We start from the raw sequence: 20,697 nt of genomic DNA on the forward strand, positions 1-20,697 counted from the left end.
TACGTACAACATGGGGCTGGAACTCACGACCCCAAGATCAAGTCACGTGCTTTACAGGCTGAGCAAGCCCAGGCGTTCTGACCAACTTAGAAGCCTTAATTAAACTTCAAAAACCTCCAATAATTATACCACCAGTCAGCCCCAAGTTGCATAACATAAAGTGTTAAGTATTCGTCAACACTTAGAAATGCAATAAGGATTCTTTGCTGTTGGGTAAATTATAAAGGCATTTGAAGCTCCACGAACAACTTCAATCAGGCATTTAATGTATCCCCAAATCCAGCAAAACACAATTACCTCCATTCCGTCAAAAAATAGTTTTTTTGAGGTCCTTATCTTATACCTTAGCAGCAGATGACACATTAGATTATGCATTTCTAGAAAGACTTTCTTCATTTGGCTTCCAGGACATCACTCTCCCTTGGGTCCCATCATCCCTCACTTGCCTTCTTGTTGGCACCCTCTGTTGCTGTTTTCTTTTCATATTCCAAACACACGAATGCCCCTTTTCTCAATCTTGGTATCACTTCTAGTCTAAAATGTCTCCCTTGGGAATTTCACCCAGTTCCAGAGCTTTAAATGGCATCCGTGTACTGAGATTCCCAAAAGAATATCTCTTGCCCCAGTTTCTCTCCTGAACTCAAGTCTCCCATGTCTCTCTGCCTCCATAAGAATTTGACTTAATGTCTGATAAGCATTAGTCTAAACATATACAAAACTGGGATTTTGTTCTTATTTTCTAATCTTCTCCAGTTCAGAAAATGGTGTCTCCACTCATCAAATGCTCAGCCAAATCCAAGAAAGATAATTGCATTCTTTCTCTCACACCACATCCAATCCATCACGCAAATCATACAAGCTCCACCTTAAAAATGTGTCCAGAATGGACTACAAATTCTTACCCCTACTACTATTACCACACTAATCCAACTCACCATCACTTCTTCCTGGGTCTATTCCAATAGCCCTGTCTTGTTTCCTTGCTTCCACCGTTAACCTTTCCACAGTTGGTATTCAACACAGCAACCAGATTAATCTTTTCAGATACAAGTCAGATATTTACTAGCCTCTGTTCCAACCCTGTAATGTACCTCCATTTCTCTCCTTGTGTATAATCCAAATCTTTACCACAGACTACAAAATCCTATGCATTCTGTCACCTTTCTACCTGTCTGACTTCATCTGATACCATTCTCTCCCTCTCTCATTGTGACCCTCATTTGTATTCTTACTATCCTTAAAAACTCAAAATCCAAGCCACGTTCCTAAATCAGAATCTTTGCACATATCTTCCATCTTTCTAAAATATTTTTCCAGGGACACCTGAGTGGCTCAGTCAGTTAAGCATCTGACTTCGGCTCAGGTCATGATCTCACAGTTAGTGGGTTTGAGTCCTGAATGGGGCTCTGTGCTGACAGCTCAGAGCCTGGAGCCTGCTTCAAGTTCTTTGTGTGTCTCTCTCTGCCCCTCCCGTGCTCATTCTCTCTCTCTCTCTCTGTCTGTCTTTCTCTCTCTCTCAAAAATAATATAAAACATTAATTTTTTTAATATTCTTCTCCCAAATACTCATAAATCTTGTTTCTCCAGTTCTTTTTGGTCTCTAGTCAAATGGCATCCTTTGAGAGGACTTCTTACATACACACTAGCACATTCTGTCCTTATCCTGGTTTATTTTTATTCATATCATCACTTAATACATAGTTTTGGCGTGTACTTTCTGCTTCCCCACACTAGAATATAAGGCCTGTAAGAATAAGAACTGTGTTTTGTTCACTATTTCTCCCAACCACCTAAAAGAGTGTCTGTCACATAGCAGATACCAAATACATATTTTTCTTGATTAAAGCAATTAAAAACATTTGCTGGGTGCCTTCTAGGTGCCGGAACATGATTGTACTAGGTTCTGATGATACAGAAAGGAGGAAGGTATGAATTCTGCTTTCAAGGAACTCATTTTTATAGTATGTTTCTCTGGAAGGAAATGTAATGCCCCACCCTCCGAGACGTCCATGGCCTAATCCCTGGAACCTGTGAACGCCTTACATGGGAAAAGGGACATTGCAGATGTAATTAAGTGAAGCATCTTGAGATGGAAAGATGACCCTAGATTATCTGAGCGGACCCCATGTAATTATAAGGGTCCTTCTAAGAGTAAGGCGGAAGTGTCAGAGGGAAAAGTATGAGGACATTAAACTTCTGGCTGTGAGAGTAGAAGGGTCATGAGAAAAAAAGTGCGAGAAGCTTCTAGAAGCTGAAAAAGACCAAAGAATAGACATGCCCTTAGAGCCCTGTTGACATCTTGATTTTAGACAAGTAAGACCCATTTTGAATGTCTGATGTCCAGAACTGTAAGATAATAAATTAGGATTTTAAGCCACTAAATTTACAGTAATTTATTACAGCAGCAAATTACTGCAAATCTTGGTAATTGGAAGTGGAATGAAATGTTACTGTAACAAATGCCTAAAAAAAGTGGAAGTGGCCTTAGAATTGAGGAAAGGGTAGGAACTGGACCACTCTGGGGAGCATGTTAGAAAAGCCATGCCTGCTTTGAACAGACTGTTAGTAAAAAGATGAATTTTAACGACTCTGCCAATAAAGACTCAGAAGGAAATGAGGAGCATAGGAGAGAAAATCTATATTGTCTTAGAGAATACTTAAATCATCATTAAGCTGACTAACGGTAGTAAGGGTAGTAAATGCGCTGCTGGTAAGGGCTCAAAAGGAAATGAAAAACATATTGGAAGTTGGAAGAAAGAGAATTCTTGTTATATAGTGGCAGAAAGTTGAGTGGAACTGTGTCCTACAGTTACATGGAAAGCAGAATTTGTAAGTGATGGACTTGGGTTTTTCTGAGGAAATTCTCAGTGTTGAAAATAGGCTTGGTTTCTTCTTGCTTCTTATAATAAATTGCAGGAGGGAAGAGAAGGGGGAAGGGGGAAGAAATAAATAAAAAAGGAACCAGGACTTGATGAAATGGCAAATTCTCAGCTATCCAGATTGCAGAAGACTCTAAAACCACAAGACTCACTGTCAAGAGCGTTCTGGAAAGATGGCCAAGAGTGTGACTGGACAACCATCTTCTAGTGCCTCAGAAGGGACAAAAGGTCAACATATTCAGTCACCAAGAGACGTCTTCCTCGAAGAGATTAGGCCTGTGACTCATGGATCCACCTGAACCATTTCAGCGGAAGCCAAAACTAGAGATGAGGTTATCTAAGAAAGGCCCGTGGAAGGGGCTTCTTTTCTAATGGAGTGAATCCTTGTGACCTACATAGGAGACTCATGAAGTTCATAGTAACTTCATGCCAGCAGAAATACTGCCAGTTTGGACTGAAGGCGACAGAGAGGTCCAAATGAAAAAAGGCTGTAGAGTTCCCATAATTCCATAGGCAGAAGACAGGCTGGTAAAACTCTTCAGCTACAAATACATGCTATCTCTGATATTGAAAAAAAAGAGGGGGGTGGGGGGTGACTCCAAGGGTGGAGGTGCAACCTCAGCGGAATGAGTCCTAAGCCCAAAGGGCAGAGCTGAAAACTACAGAGGGTTATTCTTAGGGCCAATGTTAGCGTCTCAACTGCATTTTTAAATTCTCTAGGACTGGTACCCTTCCTTCCTTCCCTTTTCTCCTTTTGTGAACTGAAATGCCTGCTCCGGTACCTCTGCCTGTCCCACCACTGCATTTGGGGAACAGATAACTTGTTTCTTGAGTTTCACAGGCTTCAACATGGAGAGGAATTGTGCCTTAGAAGAGATGATCCCCAGAGCCTCACCCTTACCTGATTTAGATGATTTAGGTAAGGAAATGGGGGACTTTGGAGGTGATGAGATTTAAAAGAGAATTTGGACTCAAAGTTGATGCTGTAAGAGTTGAGGCATTTGCAAATGTTGGATGGGCTGAACGTAGTTTGCACATAAGGTGGACGTGCATTATGGGGGGCCAGAGTCAACTTTGGTATGCAGTGCAATACCCTCTCCCCCAAGAGAGTCATCCTAATCAAAGATCCCTCTTAACCTTTAAACCTATGACTATGTTACCTTTTGTTACCTCAATAATACACTGCCTCTAGCTAAGCCTTTCTCTGCTCTAGTTCTGTGCTTTTTTTTTTTTTACTACCAGAGAAAAAAGTAGAAATCTGGACAAGGAGGAGTTCTGGGCTAAAAGATAAGAAAGTGAGTACATTAAGATTTGACCACCTGGCCGCATTTTTCACAAATCATGTCTTAAGACAATTTATGTGGCCCAAAACTCCCATTCCTTCTGACTTAGTAAGTAAACCTGATGTCTACTGTAAATATGCCTGTGCTCCTAACAGCTAAAGTTACACCACTATCAATCTCCACTCTAGGAGGAATCCCTGAAAGTCCTCTCTTCCTGAGAAGCACAAAAACACTTAGGAAGGTGAGTTGAATTATATTGCATGGACTGATCAGTTGTATGCACTATAATCTCCTCTCCGGTACACCGAGCAACTGGGAGATCAGCCATCTTGTAAAACTACATATTTTAATTTCCACAAGATTGTAATTGTCACTTGTTTATTTCTCCAATGATTCTTATGGCTCCTTCAGAGTTATCAATCATCGTGAAGTGTTTACCACTTGATGGTCATTTGAGGAGCATTTGAGCTTCATATACACTTTCTGTATTGTCAAAATGGATATTTAAAAAGTACTTATACTTATTAGTTTCAATAAAGTGCATTTGTAACCAGTAACAGCACCTCTTTTTCTCTATATTTTAAATACCCCCTGAACCACAGGCAAGGAATCCAACATTTTGTAAAATATTTTTGGTCATTAATATTGAAAAGTCGTATTTCTTGTCCATATGGAACATATAATTAAGGAAGAATGAAGATAACTATAATACAGTATGATAGTTGTCAAATAAGAAGCATGGTCAGGGTGCCTGGGTGGCTCAGTTGGTTGAGCAACAGGCTCTTGGTTTTGGCTGAGATCATGATCTCACTGTTCATGAGTTCAAGCCCCACATCAGGCTCTGTGCTGACAGTATGGAGCTTGCTTGGAATTCTCTCTCTCTTCCGCTCTCTCTGCCCTTCCCCCTTCTCTCTCTCAAAATAAATAAATAAAACCTTTTTTAAAAAAAAATAAATAAATAAAAAGCGTGGTCTAATAGGGAAAGAGGCATCACTGAATTACCGCAAAATCACTGTAGGAGTGCTGACAATACTGACTCCATTCCTGGCCCTCCATCTTGTTTGTGCTCCCTCAAGACTTCTCTTAGGGATGCATGTTTCCAGGCCGCTTGGAGATTAATATCCATACCTTAGAAATGTCCACCAAGGGATGCCCACTAGGATGGAGGGAAGCCTATTTTGGCTTCCCACGAATCTATTAGGGATGACATAATCTTTCTGCTTCCTGACACAGAAGTGGTGCCCCACAAGGTCTAATTATAGGTGAGCTGTCAATTAAGAGCATGCAGACCCTCTGAGGTGCATGTAAACACTTTGATCTCATGGTAATGCCCTTCTGTGTGTTCCCTTGCTCTAGAAAATCTGTAGACTAAGCTCTGGACTTTGAGGACAACAACCATTCAGTTGTCGTGGATCATCTTCCACCCGATCTGTGCCACCCCCCACCCACCCCCGTCAATAAGTTACTAAATAAGACTGAAAATTGCATGGAGTCACCTGCTTTGTTTTCTGGTCTCAACTTGCCTTCTCAGGTTGTGGGATACTTTACTGTCCCCCTCACCTTCTAACAATCAGTAAACTATATATTTGGGAAATGTTAAAACCATATCTTAGGTTTCTTTTATTAATTATTAAGAGAGATACTTTAATAAAATTATCTCTGCATAAACCTTACCAAGATTAACTTATGTTCTCATCCTGGACAATTTTCCAAAAGAACCATTTAAGACAATGCTAGGTGCACCTGGGTGGCTCACCTGGTTAAGCGTCCAACTTCAGCTCAGGTCATGATCTCACTGTTTGTAAGTTTGAGCCCCACCTCAGCCTCTCAGCTGTCAGTACAGAACCTGTTTCAGATCCTCTGTCTTCCTCTCACTGCCCATCTTCCACCCGTGCCCTCTCTCTCTCTCTCTCTCTCTCTCTCTCTCTCTCAAAAATAAATAAACATTTAAAAAAGATAATGCTAATAAATTGATGACTTAGAGTTTGTTAATAGATTCCTTGCTAACATAGCACTTATATGTTACCTATTCCAAAGGATAGAGTTATTGAACACAGCCAACATAAATACAAAAGTGAATGAAAATACCTATTTCCGTGATTAATACCAGATAAGAATACCAGGAGCTGCATTAGATGTAATTGAGAACACTATTCTGCTGGAGGAGTCTGATGACCTTGAATATGGTAGCAAACCCATGCTCTCAATCCTGGTAAATCTCCACATAAATGACTCAAGTTCATTCAAATAGTAATGGTCAGATTTCAGACATAACTTAAGCTTTACAGACTCCAATTCTTACAGCATGCAGATTATAGCACGGAAATATTTTACTTAACTCAAAGTGGCTCTTCCTGACCTGAGATGAACCAAGAGAAAGTTTGTCAGCATAGTCATACTTACAGCCAACATAGTTTTGCAATGGTCCAATATCGTGCTTTTTGAGTCCAGTTTTGCCAAGAAGAAGAAGGGGCGTGATAGAAGGAGAGAGAAGAAAGTAGACAGAATTGGTTTTGCAGAACGTTTGAATTCCCTGCCCAGCAGGACATAGTTTCTATTTGGATTTTATTGACTAACACATCAATCTTACACGATGCCTATGTAATCACTGTTATCGTTGCCTAAATGTTTAGGAAAGCATTCCCATTAAACACTAAGCAACACTCTTTCAAATCTCCTCACCTATCATTCTGAATGATTGTTGTGTAGCATGCTTAACCTAAGGTCTGGTCAAGTCAAACCAGAGGCAGTGCTGGCATCATATCACATCTACCTGTATTTATGAGCGCTAGTTAAATTCCAAACATTGCCCGAAGTTGGCATTCTTTCAAGTCATTAACATCATGCACAGGGCCCGTTTGTCCAATGTGGGAGAAAGAATTGTCAGAGCCTGCATTATTTCATTCTTTACTAATGAGGGATCATGTACCGATAAATGCTGCATTCTTGATGATTTTAGATTCCCCTCAGAGTAATTTACTGCAATTATTTTTACATCACCCAAATCCACCTATAAATCAAAGACAGCTCTAGTGGTCCACTCTGCATTTTTCCCTTTCATGCAAAAGAATATATGTGAAAAGTCATAATATCTTTCACTCCTTTTAGTGTTGATGGATTCCAGCTTCTTGTCACTTTGCCTTGTCCTCAAAGCGTTATCTTCACATTTTTTACTGAAGATTCTTTGCAAACTTATTAGCAATGACTCTCTTGAGCAATCAGAAAATTTTGTCCACCATAAAAATTGAACTGCACCGGGCCCTAAAAGACCTATTTTTTTTTTTTTGAATGCAGAGATTATATGGAGGTGCCTGGGTGTTCAGTCAGTTAAGCATCCGACTTCCGCTCAGGTCATGATCTTGAGGTTCATGAGTTTGAACCCCGCATGGGGCTCTGTGCTGACAGCTTGGAGCCTGGAGCCTACTTAGGATTCTTCGTCTCCCTCTCTCTCTTCCCCTCCCCTGCTCTCTCTCTTTCTCTCTCTCTCTCTCTCAAAAATAAATAAACATTCAAAAATTCAGTGATTATATGGTATTAATTTTCCAAGATCTGCTGAAGGACATGTAAAATAATCCCTCATCTGCAAATAAGGAAAATGAGACATTCTTGGGCAACTTGTACTATATGGTAGATAACATGGCCAAGTTGTCTTTTTAAATTATGTTTCAGAAAATGACCTGATGCACACTTGGCACAAAGAGTGAGTGGATCAAGGTTTTTGATCCAAAACAAACAAAAATAATGAATTCCACTTAAAATACAAATAATGTAGGGGGTGCTTGGGTACTCCATCAGCAGCAGCTGACTTCAGCTCAGGTCATGATCTCACAGTTCAGGACTTCGAGCCTGCATCAGGCTCTGTGCTGACAGCTCAGAGCCTGGAGCCTGCTTCAGATTCTGTGTTTCCCTCTCTCTCTCTGCCCCTCCCCTGCTTGTGCTCTCTCTCTCTCTCTTTCTCTCTCCCCCTCTCTCAAAAGTAAATAAAATATTTTTAAAATATTTAAAATATTTTACATAAAATATGTATATACATACAGTTATACGTGAGCGTTAGACTGTTGATTTCAGTTCAGGTCATAATCTCATGGTTCATTTGTCCAAGTCCTGTGTCAGGCTCTGTGCTGACAGCATGGAGCTTACTTGGGATTCTCTCTCCTTCTCTCTCCCTCACTTACGCTCTCTCCCTCTCTCTCAAAATAAATAAATAAACTTAAAAAAATAAAATGAAATATAAATAATGTAATGTAAAAAGGAAAAAGACATTTGAGGAGTGAAATGTCATTGTAATTAACCTATAATTAAGGGGTGGTTTCAAGTGTGAAGTCCCCTGTCGCGAGTGCCTCTGTTCTGCCAATCAGGAGATGCACACACTTGAAACAAGTAACTTTGCTTCTTGGTATCTCAGTTTTCTCATTTGTAAAATGGGCATAATGGAACCTGACTCACAGAATTGTTGGAGAACTAGCTCACATTTGGAAAGTGCTTGATATACTACCTAGTACAGGGAAATGCTTAATAAATAACGTCGCTATTCTTACAATAAGGAATGAAGTAAGGGAATCTATTTTATATGTAAGAAGAAAGAAATGAAGACTGGCCCATCATCTTGCAAATAATTTAGGTATACATAGAATTGAAAGACCAATCCAATAGCAGTTTCTAACCAACTTCTCTATTGACTACCCCCTCCAAAGAGACTGCGGAGGTTAAATAGTTATACTTGTCGCCACCACCCTTGTAGTTAGTCATGGCTAGGAAACAAAATTTTGGTCAATAAGCTGTAAGTAGAAAGTTGACAGGGGTTTCTGGAAAAGCTTTTGCTGACTCTGAACTGTTTATATAAACCATTCTTGAACTCAGAATATTTTGAGCTTCGTACATCCTCATTTCCTATGGCCATTGTGAAACTCTTGCAAGAAAACGCATTAAAATTACAACTTGTATTTTAGGACCATTAACACACAGTGCCAGAAGTGAATTAAGGACACTAAACACAGTTGTTTTTCTTCTGTCCGCAGGGTCAACATAATGTAGCTAATAAATCTGGGGATCTTTTAAAAAGGAAAACAAGTGTTTGGCTTTATAGTGGTACATGCTTTAGAGTAACAGTCAAATTTTCAGAATAATGAGAAGGCGCTAAATTCAGATTCGGTCTTCTCAAATTTAGCTTCTGGAAACCAACGAAGGTTCATAAAGAATTCTTCAGATGTCAAGATTTTCTAAAAGGCTTGTTAATTTACTGTCACAAATTTCACTTGGAGCTATGTTTAAAATAATGGGGGGGGGAAGTATTTATGTAGTATGTCTCTTTCTTCTTTTAGGTCCCTTACAGATATAATACCAGATAAATGATGACTTACTTTGGTAGATTTATTACAGACTGAAAAACGCAACCAATATAAATAAGAGTAGAGTTAAAAATGTAACCAAGCCTGACCTACTTTTCCTACTAGGTTTGTGAAATCAGTGAGAAGATAATAGGTGAAAAATGATGGCTGGCGATATCATTTATAGTCCGAGATGCCATTCAACAAAGAGATCATTTTAAGTCAGTAGAAGTTTACCAAGTGATTTATCAAAACTTTATCAAGACCCTACCCTCTTCCAAATTGTTGCCACTTGTAGAAGTTTGGAACATTCAAATTCTTGTGGAGTTTCTCTGGCATGATGTTAGGTTAAAAGTATTTGCTACCAGGACAAATTGTTGTTTAAAAAAATCCATTTGCCTGCCGTTAGAGTGAAAGTCCTTATCACCTTGATGACTAGAGGCTTCCTCTTGAGTTAATGAGAGTCACAATGCAAATACACCCGAATTCCAAAACACTGACAGGTCTATAAAAATGGCTGAAATCTCATCTAGCGCATTCTAAGATGGCAGACTAATGCAGAAACATAAAACCCTAGGTCTCTCAAAGAACTTGCAAAGTTACGCAGGTTGGGCCTGCTGAATGTTATTTTGGAAAAAAATGAAAATATCACCATAAAAAAAGTCCTTCATTTTCGATTTGAGGTTACTAGGTTTGATGAGTAACATGTATGAACTCAGAGGTTTTGAAAGCCTTAAGAATTCACTTTCAAGATTTTGCTCACAAACTTGGAAAAGAAAAACAAATCATATGGACTTTTCTCCACAAGATTATATCTTAAGAATGCTACAGTGAAATCTAAATTATTCATTGCTGGTGTCGTTGTGATTTGGCAACTGGGAATTATTAGGTTTGCTTTAAGTTAAACACTTTACTTTTAAATAAATACTGTGATCCCTTCTTTCTTTAATGAAGCCAATACTTCCATATTCTTGCAGAAGCTTGAGTTCCTAACTATAAAAGTCTACCCAATTTCATATTTCACACAGCTTAAGTTTGAACAAATAACTATAAAACATGTTTTACTTAAAACTTCCCTTGTGGGACACCTGGTAGGCTCAGTCAGTGAAGTGTCCGACTCTTGACTTCGGCTCAGGTCATGATCTCACGGTTCATTTCATTGGGCTCCACACTAACAGTGCAGAGCCTGCTTGGGATTCTCTCTGTCTGTCTGTCTCTCTCTCTCTTTCTCTCCCCATCTCTCTCTTTGCCCCTTCCCTAATCATGCTCTGTCTCTCAAAGCAAATATAAACTTTAAGAAAAAAACACTTCCCTTCATCATAGTTATTCTGTAGTTCTGTACTCTAACATACTCCCTTTAAGAGCTTTCTATTGCAAATTGTGTCCTCATTTTATAATTCAAACCTACAGCTTTATCTGCCCAGTATTAGCTTTACAATGTAAGGCATTCTTTCTTCCCAACAGGAGGAGCAAAAAGACTAAAAAACGTCATAAAGATCTAAGAATAAACCACATGATAAAATCTTCACTGAAGATTTTCTTAACAATAAAATTCAAAAGTAAAGTCAATGATAAAAAATTGCCAAAAGTTACTACAAATCAGGCCCAATAGCCAAGGCCAGGGAGCTAAACAGAAAGAGGCTACATTAGAGAGTTAATCAAGATACGAAGCAAAAGTATGCGACCTTTTGACAAAGGAAACCAGGGAGAGAGGTGTGGGTTCAAATGGGTAAACTCTCACCCACTATCCAAGAGATTAGGCAGTTCTAGAGACCAGCAAAGGCATGGGTCATGAGTGAGTCAAGCTAGATAAATGAGCCACGGAAAGTCAAACAAACCACCTGTTCTCTCCTTGAACATGGATCTGCCTATTTTCAGAATATGCCTTGAGAGTACTCTATTCATGCCTTTGTCTTTTCTTCTTCGTGCTCAAGAATTCCTTTCCTTCTGCGCTCTATCCATCCAAATTCATTCATCTTTGTTTATTTTTTTCTTTATTTTTATTTTTTCAGTAATGCGCACCCCAACCTGGGGCTCAAACTGACAACCCCAAGATCAAGAACTGTATGGTCTACCTACTGAGCCAAACAGACACCCTAATTCTTCCATTTATCTTTGAAGATCTATCTTTTCCAGGTGGCAGTCAGCTTTTCCATAAACCAGTAAACCAGTAGTATGCACTGAACATACTACATGTCTTGTTACTTAAGAATTTGCTCTATGATGTGAGTATATGTGTACATGAGTGTATGTTTGTATAAGCATTTTGAAGATGGAGTCACAAACATTCAGCTCCTGATTGCCTATAAGGTTATATAATTTATAATATTTATTCTCAGTAGGTGTTCAACAGATAGTTCTAGAAGTAAATTAGTTGACTTTGTTTTTAAGCTCTGACAAATAAATAAAAGTAATTTCTCAGCCATTAAAATCATTAGAAGGAAGTATTCATACCATCAACATATTATCATTACCATTACCATTTGTACCATCAACATATTAGAATGGTTGGGTGGCCAGTTGGTTTCCCAGTCGGTTGGGCACCCAACTCTTGATTTTGGCTCAGGTCATGATCTCACAGTTCCTAAGATTGAGCCTAGCATTGGACTCGAGTTGACAACACAGAGCCTGCTTGGGATTTTCTGCCTCCCTCTCTCTCTGCCCCTCCCTTGCTCACTCACTCTTTCTCTCAAAGAGAAGCCAAAATTGCCATATTAAAATTTTTTAATTAATAAGAGTTAGTAAAATGAATAATTCAATGTTTTAAAATAATATCATCTGAGAGATGGGGCAAGAGATACCATTCACAATAAGGAAAGATATATAAAATAGTTAAGAATTATATTCGTGAGAAATGATTTGATCTACCTGGACAAAACAAAGCCCAAGAAACTATGAACCTTTCAGAAAGATATGATATAAAACTTGGGAAAATAGATATTTTAAATGCATAAATTTTTCCAATTAGTTTATGGAGCTAAATAGGATAGTAATATAGGTGGCTGTAGAAGAAAAAAAAAAAAGAATCCACTCTAATTTTCATCTAGGGAGAAGACTGGGAAAAATATGGATGAATATATTCAGTAAAGGAAGAATAAAAGGAAAAAAAATCCCTACCACACAATTATTTTTTTAGAACTATAATAATTAAGACAATGTGTTGCTGATATAAGAAAAAAAAGATCTCCTGGAATAGAATAGATAAAATTATACATAAAGATTTAATATTTATAAAAGAAACCTATGAAAACAATAGGGAAATAGTTTATTTAATCAATGACACTGAGGTAACATGTTAGGAATTTTAAGACAAAAATCTGTTTCAGACCTACAGCTCATGCTATAAACCAAAATAAATCCCATGTGTATTAGAGGGCTGATTTTTGAAATAACCATGAGAGCTAGAGAAGAAAATGTCTTAAAATTTAAACATATTGAGATGAAAATCAGATCTTAAAACAATGAAAAATTTTATATGTAACACTTAAAAGTTCTGAAATTCAGAAAAAATAGATTGACAAAAATAATTGCTGCAAATGGAATGATAAAAAAGAATATAATTAGAAAGAAAATCATCAGTGCTCCAATAAATAAATGACATAAAAATTTCAAAAAAGAGGAACTCAGTTAACAAAATAGAAAGTAATTTCAGTACTTATTAAATAATGACCAAAAGTAAGGTTTTATTTTGCTTATTAAATTCCCCAAACCTTCAAAAATATATTGGTATACATAAATTGCTTATATACAAGTAAGGTTGTATTATTCTTTACAATTTGAAAGTATTTAAATTTAAAAGTTTTGAGAGCAAAACATATAAGAGGTAATCCCAAAGGAGGAAAAAGCCATAAATACACAAATGTTTATCAAGACATTAGTTAAACTAGTGAGGTAGAAATAACTTAAATACCTAGCAATTGGGAAAATGCTAATACTGTATGCACTGGAAATGATATTGATACAATCATTAATAGAACTATTAATAACAATAATTTGAAGCTTACACAGTAAAATAAAATATTTCATGAAATATAAAGTGACAAATACTCGAACTTTTTATGAAGAATGATTGCAACTTTCTAAAGGAATATGTGCGTATCTGAAATTTATCTTATTCATTTTTGTGGTATTTTTTTCCATTTTTACTATGAAACACTTTAACATGGCAGTTACATTTTTTAAATTAAACATAAACTAAGGCAGGGGCGCCTGGGTGGCTCAGTCGGTTAAGTGTCCAGCTCTTGACTTAGGCTCAGGTCATGATCTCACGACTCGTGAGTTCGAGCCCCGTGTTGGGCTCTGCGCTGACAGCTCAGAGCCTGGAGCCTGCTTCAGATTCTGTTTTCCTCTCTTTCTGCCCCTCTCCCACTCACATTCTGCCTCTCTCTCTCTCTTTATCTCTCTCTCTCTCAAAAATAAACATTTTTTAACTAAAGATAAACTAAGGTATACCAACTAATTAATATTCATTTAAGAGTCCTTAAAAAAAATTTTTTTTAAAGTAGAATTCAAGCCCAGCACAGAGCCCAGTGTGGGACTTGAACTCACAACCCTGAGATGAAGACCTGAGCCAAGACCAAGAGTTAGATGCACTTAACTGACTGAGCCACACAGGCACCCCAACGAGTCCATTTTTCAACACCTTCACTATTTTTAGATATTACATTACTTTTTAAACTTTACTTATTTAGTTTAAAAAATATTTTCAACTGTTATTTTTTTCTGTTTCCCCAATATTTAGTGTGGTGGAGCATCTGTTCATCCTAACTGGCATTTATTTTTTCTTCTATGACTAGACTGTTTACTTTTTGCCCATTTTTATTGGTATTTCGTTTATGGTTAAGTAGATGATTTTCTATACTAATGGTAAAAATAAATTGCAATATCTACTGTATTTTAAAGAGAGAGTGAGACAGAGAGAGAGAGAGAGAGAGAGCACGAGTGAGGGAGAGGGGCAGAGGAAAAGAGAGAGAATCTGAAGCAGGCTCCATGCAGAGCCCACATAAGGCTCAATCCAATGACCCTGGGATCCTAACCTGAACAGAAGTCAAGAGTTGGACACTCCACTGACTGAGCCACCCCGTTGCCCCTGCAATATCTATTCTAAAAGGCTAGTTTAATTATGAAGACTGTTAGATTCTTAGTGTCATATGTTGATATCTTGATCACGGATTCATGTATAGAAATGAATGTCTCTATTGTTTTATAGTTTGTAAAGCATTTTCACATACATTATTTAATTTTATTTTTATAGGTTAGATTTCTACGAATTAAGCGTTAAGTTGTTTATTTTTGGAAATGTCAAGTTCACGCCATTGGAAGCGTGAGGTTCCCATGCTCTACTGAGAAGTTCTTCAGGGTCATAGTCAACTGAACTGGTTTCAAGGTGAAGATTCCACTGAGAAACTACATGATCCTTTGCAAAACCGTTTCCTCGGGCATTCTGTGGAAAAGTTCTCTTTGAAAACTGCGTGAGGAGTAAATCAGACAGCAGTATCTAACTGAAAATCCTTCGCAAAATTTAGAGAACACACCTCCTGCTTTACTTCTGACATGGTTCTGCACTATTCCGTAAAAGGCAGCTCTCAGAGGAAGCCCTTATCAATCATTTATTGTTTGCTGACTGCGATGTCCATGATTCGTTTGAAAGTCTTCTGTATGAAATATTCTAAAAATCAAGATTCTCTTGCAAATGCTACAGGTTCATGAAAACTAGATAAGGTAACCAGCTATTACTGAAACCTAAGGTGTTGGTTTCACGCTGAGATTTTCACAAAGGAATATCTGACCCCCACCCACGAAAAGACTTTTAAACAACTAGTCAAAGCTATCAGCACTTGGGACTGTTTTCTATCAGAACTAAGAATTAATGAATCTGTTTCATGTAGTGTCAAATGCATTATAGACACTCAGTAAGTACGTATGATATGATTAATACCAGAAAAAATATCTCATCCACTAGTCATTTTCCAGAAAGATTTTTAATGTTGTTTAGTTAGTTTCAAAACAAGTTTCTAATTTGATTTGGTATAATTCGATTTTATAATTATGTGCTTTACTTCTTAGCCTGGCACAATTACCTTTTTGATTTGTACATTATTCCTGTGTGGCCCTGCTGGGTTTCTTAATTAAACTAGGTAAATGGTTCTCACTGAAATAGCACTCAGTTGAGAGTATCTATATCCCACTGTTTATGCCTGCTTTCTTTCTTCTCTTAACTTCCCAAGTTAACCGCTATTTTAGTTTCTAGTGTAAGGTGGGATTGAGTCTGAATCAAATTCTCGCAAAAGAATTGAAAATCTCACTTTAATCCCCAGAACCTAGTAGAATTCCTTGAATTTGTGAAGAGGAAAATATGTTTATTTACGTATATAAGAAACTCAGAAGCTGAGCTATGTGGGGTTTTATCAATTAAAATGTGATGCTACCTGTGCACCTGGGTGGCTCAGTCAGTTAAGCATCTGACCTCGGCTCAGGTCCCAATCTCACAGTTTGTGAGTTTGAGCCCCTCATCAGGCTCTGTGCTGACAGCTCAGAGCCTGGAGCCTACTTCGGACTCTGCGTCTTGCTCTGTCTCTCTCTCTCAAAAATGAATAAACATCAAAAAAAGTTTTAAAAAAAGTTGTCAAGAGAAAGAGAACATATGCAAAGGAAGGATGATGAGTTCTCAATTTAAAATAAATGCAGGGGCGCCTGGATGGCTCAGTCGATTGAGTGGCTGACTTCAGCTCAGGTCATGATCTCGTGGTCTGTGAGTTTGAGCCCCACATCGGGCTCTGTGCTGACAGCTCGGAGCCTGGAGCCTGCTTCGGATTCTGTGTCTCCCTCCCTCTCTGTCCCTCCCCCACTCACGCTCTGTCTCTCTCTCTCTGTCAAAAATAAAAACATTAATTTTTTTTAAATAAATGGAAAAAATTAGAAACATCAGACATTATGGACCTAGTGATGGCATGTAATACGAAGTGATTAACATCATCTAAATTTTAATACCTGAAAACAGGAACCATTGTATTCTAATTGAACTTCTAGATTTAGGGACCGGAGAATAAAAACATACTAGAGATAGACAAGCAAGTTAAGTGCATGAAAAAGCAATCACCCAAAATCAGGATATGGCCATTCTATAACACAAAAGACCAGGTTTCTCCAGACAAGGGAAGGAAGAGGAAATTTTAGTGAAAAAATTAAACAAAAGATTTAAGATACCTAGCAGACAAATATAATATGGGGACCTTGTTAAAGCTAAATTGAAACAAACCGGCTAGATATAAAGCTTTCCTTGGGAAAATTAAAATTTGAACATATCATTGATATTAGATAACTAAAGAAATAATGATATTTCTCGTAGATGGAAACATAGATGCATTTTTCAAATTCCTTATCAGAGCTGCATATGTATGGATGAAATGATGTGACAACTACAATTTGCTTTAAAATATCTAGTCAAAAACGTAGGAGGCAGAGAATAAAATAAAATAAAAGAATCATTTCATGTTGTGTTTTTTTGAAATTGAGTGACCAGTATTACACAGGTGCTCATTTGGTATAGTTTTTATCTTTTGAATAATTTTTAGATTTTTCACAATAAAATGTTAAAAAGTAAAGATAGTAAAATTCTCCCTGTTCCTTTTTACCTGTCTGAAATCACATTATTAGAATTTCTAGTTGGTTTCTCTTTGTATTTTCTGTTTCTCTGCTAACATTTTCCATCTTTTCATTAACGGTGAACATATTATCCTTTATATCTTTATTTATTTTTTAAATGTTTTTATTTATTTTTGAGAGAGAAAGAGACAAAATGCAAGCAGGGGAGGGACAGAGAGAGGGAGAGGCAGAATCTGAAACAGCTCCAGGGTCTGAGCTGTCAGCCCAGAGCCTGACGCAGGGCTCGAACTCACGCACCACGAGATCATGACCTGAGCTGAAGTCAGACACTTAACCCTACTGAGCCACCCAGGCGCCCCAGTCCTGTATATCTTTAAACACCAAAGGAATAGCTGCTTTAAAATCCTTGGGAATTCCAACACCTCTTTTACCTCAGACTTGGTCTCCATCATTTTGTTCTGTTTTATTTCGTTTTTTGAAGAATTTTAAAGTGATTTGTGTGTCACTTACCTTTGAATTTTATGTTGGGCTTTGTCAATGTTACATTGTAAAGACTCTGGATTCCGTTATATTCTTCTGAAGAATCCATTGGCTTGTTAGTTTTAGCAATTAATTAATTTGGTTGGACTGAAAAAGCAAACTTTGTCCATTCATCTGCTCCAATCTCATGCCAGCCTTGTATCCTTATCAGGATTTTGTTCTGTGCCTGGTTCAAAGATGTGGGCATGGTTTTATATGCCATTTGGGAATCCTCCCTCACACTCTCCTTTTGAGAACTCTCCCTCACTTTTAGTGACTTTGGTTGCCTTAAACTCAGTATTTTGGTTCTTCAGGCCTGGAAGCCTGCAGGATTCTTATTAGAGTTTTAACCACTCCATAAATCAGCAACTTCAGCCTGCTTGGGATTCTAACAGTCACACAAATGGCAGAATCTCCATATACCATTTCCTTCTTCCAAATGTTGACTTACCTCTAAAATTTGCCTGTTTTTATTTTCTATTCAGTCATTCATATCACTTAAACATTTTTATCCATTTGTTGTTATCTATTGTAGTGCCAGGTTTGTTGGGAACTTTAGTTGACATAAGACACACACACACACATACAGGGGCATGCAATTACTTAAGACTAAAACAAAGTAATAAGGGTGTAAGAATATTAAAATGCAGGGGACATGGATGGCTCAGTCAGTGAAACATCCGACTCTAGATTTCAGCTCAGGTCATGATCTCCTGGTTTATAAGATCGAGCCCCATATGGGTCTCTGCACTGACAGTATGGAGCCTGCTTGGGATTTTCTCTCTCTCCCTCTCTTAATGCCTCTCTCTCTCTCTCTCTCTCAAAATTAACATCAAAAGAAGAATACTAAAATGAATAAGAATAACATCAGAGAAACTAAAAAATATATAATAAGTAAAATACCATTGTACTGGTGAAGAATGGATGTTGGAAGAAAGAAAAATGTTACTAAAGTTCTTATTTGTTACAGATATGATCAAAAAAAGAATATTGAAATGCATAAGAATGCCATGAGAGAAGCTAAAAAATTATAGTAAATAAAATAACGATTATACTTTTATTTTTTATTTATTGTTTTAACATGAAATTTATGGTCAAATTGGTTTCCAGACAACACCCAGTGCTCATCCCAACAGCTGCCCTCCTCAATGCCCATCACCCACTTTCCCATCCCTCCCACCCCTCATCAAGCCTCAGTTTGTTCTCAGTTTTTAAGATTCTTTTATGGTTTGCCTCCTTCCCTCTCTGTAACTTTTTTTTTCCCCTTCCCCTCCCTGTTAAGTTTCTCAGGAACCACATAAGAGTGAAAACATATGGTATCTGTCTTTCTCTGTATGATTTATTTCACTTAACATAACACTCTCCAGTTCCATCCATGTTGCTACAAAAGGCCATATTTCACTCTTTCTCATTGCCAAATAGTATTCCATTGTATATAAAAACCACATCTTCAGTATCCATTTGTCAGTTGATGGACATTTAGGCTCTTTCCATAATTTGGCTATTGTTGAAAGCACTGCTATAAACATTGTGGTACATGTGCCCCTATGCATCAGCACTCCTGTATCCCTTGGGTAAATTCCTAGCAGTGCTATTGCTGGGTCATAGGGTAGATCTATTTTTAATTTTTTGAGGAACCTCCACACAGTTATCCAGAGCAGCTACACCAGTTTGCATTCCCACCAACAGTGCAAGAGGGTTCCCGTTTCTCGACATCCTCGCCAGCATCTATACTCTCCTGATTTGTTCATTTTAGCCACTCTGACTGGCATGAGGTGATATCTCAATGTGGGTCTGATTTGTATTTCCTTGATGAGGAGTGACGTTGAGCATCTTTTCATGTGCCTGTTGGCCATCTGGATGTCTTCTTTAGAGAAGTTTCTATTCATGTCTTCTGCCCATTTCTTCACTGGATTATTTGTTTTTCGGATGTGGAGTTTGGTGAGTTCTTTATAGATTTTGGACACTAGCCCTTTGTCCAATACGTCATTTGCAAATATCTTTTCCCATTCCATTGGTTGCATTTTAGTTTTGTTGATTGTTTCCTTTTCTGTGCAGAAGCTTTTTATCTTCATGAGGTCCCAATAGTTTATTTTTGCTTTTAATTCCCTTGCCTTTGGAGATGCATCCAGTAAGAAATTGTTGCGACTGAAGTCTGAGAGGTTTTTTCCTGCTTTATCCTCTAGGGTTTTGATGGTTTCCTGTCTCACATTCAGGTCCTTCATCCATTTTGAGTTTATTTTTGTGAATGGTGTAAGAAAGTGGTCTAGTTTCATTCTTCTGCATGTTGCTGTCCAGTTCTCCCAGCACCATTTGCTGAAGGGACTGTCTTTTTTCCACTGGATACTCTTTCCTGCTTTGTCAAAGATTAGTTGGCCACACTTTTGTGGGTCCAATTCTGGAGTCTCTATTCTATTCCATTGGTCTATGCGTCTGTTTTTGTGCCAATACCATGGTGTCTTCATGATTACAGCTTTGTAGCAGAGGCTAAAGTCTGGGATTGTGATGCCTCTTTTTGGTCTTCTTCTTCAATATTACTTTGGCTATTCAGGGTCTTTTGTGGTTCCAGAAAAAAATTAGGGTTGCTTGTTCTAGCTTCAGGAAGAATGCTGGTGCAATTTTGATTGAGATTGCATTGAATGTGTAGATTGCTTTGGGTAGTATTGACATTTTAACAATATTTATTCTTCTAATCCATGAGCATGGAATGTTTTTCCATTTCTTTGTATATTCTTCAATTTCCTTCATAAGCTTTCTATAGTTTCCAGCATACAGATCTTTTACATCTTTGGTTAGGTTTATTCCTAGGTATTTGATGATTCTTGGTGCAATTGTGAATGGGATCAGTTTCTTTATTTGTCTTTCTGTTGCTTCATTTTTAGTGTATAAAAATGCAACTGATTTCTGTACATTAATTTTGTATCCCGCGACTTTGCTGAATTCATGAATCAGTTCTAGCAGACTTTTGGTGACGTTTATCGGGTTTTCCATGTATAATATCATGTCGTCTGCAAAAAAGTGAAAGCTTGACTTCATCTTTGCCCATTTTGATGGTTTGATTTCCTTTTGTTCTCTGATTGCTGA

The sequence above is a fragment of the Lynx rufus genome, unplaced genomic scaffold (genome assembly GCF_022079265.1).
Source record: "Lynx rufus isolate CCGP_SWC_20201006 ecotype Redwood Valley unplaced genomic scaffold, mLynRuf1.p SCAF_10, whole genome shotgun sequence".
In the NCBI taxonomy this organism is placed as follows: domain Eukaryota; kingdom Metazoa; phylum Chordata; class Mammalia; order Carnivora; family Felidae; genus Lynx; species Lynx rufus.